Source organism: Brassica oleracea, chromosome C7, assembly GCF_000695525.1.
Source record: "Brassica oleracea var. oleracea cultivar TO1000 chromosome C7, BOL, whole genome shotgun sequence".
NCBI classification, from domain to species: domain Eukaryota; kingdom Viridiplantae; phylum Streptophyta; class Magnoliopsida; order Brassicales; family Brassicaceae; genus Brassica; species Brassica oleracea.
In genome coordinates, this window is record NC_027754.1 from 5,674,091 (window position 1) to 5,676,879 (window position 2,789).

Genomic DNA, 2,789 nt, shown 5'->3' on the forward strand with positions numbered 1-2,789 from the left:
CATGTTTCATTCTCTCACGGTCTATTTAAACAACCCGATTGTCAAGATAAGCAACCATTGGGAAACGTGAAGCTGTAATTTTGCGGCGTTTGGTATATACACCGCTATGAATAAAAGTTCATATGTACCGTTAAGACCATTGGGAAACGTGAAGCTGTAATAGAATTCTACAAACTGGTACGTTTATAAAAATACAGAACAACGTTAATTGAAAACAACAACATTATTTTGAGGGACAATAACAGCAATGACAACATAAAACATAACTACTTAGATTTATTAGCGTGAGTCAACATCCTCCTACATACATAATTCCTTTAGCAGTCTGATATCTTCACGCATTTCCTTCAACTCATCTTCCATCTTCATTCGGCTGTTTGACTCCTCAGCAACTTCCTTCTTTAACTCCACCAGCTCTTCTTCAATAGCATCAAAACAGCGATGCCGGCTGTGTAACCCATCATCCTGAAGGATATAAGATAGTAATCCTCATGTCAAAACTCGAATTTCTCACCTCGGTACATAATTCCTTAAGAAGTTACGATTATAAACTTCATTTCTCACCTCGATACATAATTCCTTAAGAAGTTTGATATCTTCACGCATTTTCCTCATCTCATCTTCCACATTCATTCGGCTGCTGGCCTCCTCAGAAACTTTCTTCTTTAACTCCTCCAGCTCTTCTTTAATAGCATCAAAACAGCGATGTCGAATGTGTAACCCATCATCCTAAAGGATAGAATATAGTGATCCTCATGTTTTAACTCAAAATATTGAATTTATTTACGATTATGAACTTCATTACTCACCTCATACTCTTTGCATTCGTAGTAACTCATTCCTTTGTCGTCAGTTGCCAATGTAATAGGACCACCGCACACACATGTTTTGGGTATGCAATGGTTAGCAAAGAGAACCATCTCACGCCGATCGTAATCCCTTTTCCATTGCTTCACATCTGCATAGTAAGGATTCGTCATATGCTGAAAATATTGGATCAGTGTATTTTGAGGAAAGCAAAGGTCTTTGGTGTGAATACAAAACATCTCAGTTCAATCTCCTTATATAAGGAAACCAGGCTGACTTTATCTTTCCTTAACGGCTATATTTTTTGCAGGTTTATTCTCTCCTAACGGCTAAATTTTTGGCATCTCAGTTCCGACACTATGTTTATTATATCCTAACGGCTCGTCATTAATTTAAAATTCGAAAGGAAACAAAATATTTAAATAATATTATCCCCATACGTTTAAGATTTAACGAGGTTTGTTGGTGGAAATAAATGAATGTTGTTTGGTTGGTGACGAATCAATGTTTGGGGGTTGGAATGTCAGATTGAACATTTAAACTCACATCTACACTACGAATCCTGTTTAAAACCTGTCCTTCCTTTGTAATCTTTATCGCAAATTTTTAGAATGACGGATCCAAACTACAGTGACGATAAAAGGGCAAAGAGGTATATGGACATGCTGCAATTCGTTGCCGACTCTGACTATGGAATTCCGCGTCGCTATCCATGCGGTGGCCAGATTGTCATACAGATCTGTAACGCACAAGCAGACATTGGAAAGAAGTACTTCATTTGCAAAGCCTTTGAGGTAACAAACATATAACATATTGTTTATTATTTTCTGAAATTTTAATATTTCAGCCTAATTTGACGGATGACGGCTTGCACAGAAAGAAATAATGGGATGAGGCTATTGAAGAGGAAACCGAGATGCTAAGGAAGAAAGTTGATGGCCACGAACGCAGAATTTGAAGCTTAAATTCGATGGAAAATCGTATTGATATAATAGAAGAAAACGAGAAGAATACCGCTACTGAGATTGAGGAAATTAAGTATTTTCTTAAAACCCGTTACCCCAATGATTTCTACTAGCTGTAAAGTTACCCCAATGATTTCTACTAGCTGTAAACTGTGGTGTACGCTTTAAATGTATAAGTGTACGGCGACAAGCCTTTTCTAGGTTGAGTGTACGGTTATCCTTTAAATAAAACATTTCTACCAATATAACGAAATTTCTGAAAGAGTAAAACATGTAACGTTTTGGTTCACAGTAAAAGGTTGGCAAATGGAGATGGTATGCAGCTTATTAATTTAAGTGTACGTATATGAACTATGCAATGAATTATTATTACAATGCTAATTAAATACTTTATAGTCAATATGAACTTGTGTTTCAATATGTAAAATAGATTACATAAAGAGTGGGTCTCGACCTTAATATTGAAGGTATACGTTCGTTATTTTACAATGAAAAGTTCTTCCACACTTTTAAAAAAACGTAGATATTAAGTTCAGACAAGAAATAGAAACACGCCTTCAATAATTATACATGGGGAAAATGTATTCGCAAAGTTGATGTTAGGAGTTTTCAAGGCTCCTAAGACAAATGTTGTAGTATAAATGATTGTCGAACCAGTTCTGAGAGATATGAAAGCACCGAGAATGCAAGTAATCACTTAATCTAAGTGCAACCAATGGTTTTTAAAAGGTATTTTTTAAACTATAACTAACTAAAAGGAATAACTAAATGATACTTTCTTAACTATGGGAAAAGAGAACTCATGGATATAGGGATTAGACCTCGGGTGATCAAGTTTCGAACTAAGGATGGCAAACGATCAATCAAACTATCAATCTTAAGCTTATACACAATCCTAAACAAACAATCCTAAACAAACTCTATGTCTAGATGAATGTTCATTTACTAACACAATCCAAGCATCAAATGTCTTTGGTTGAATAATATGAAAGTAATCATAACTAGCAAGTCCAATGG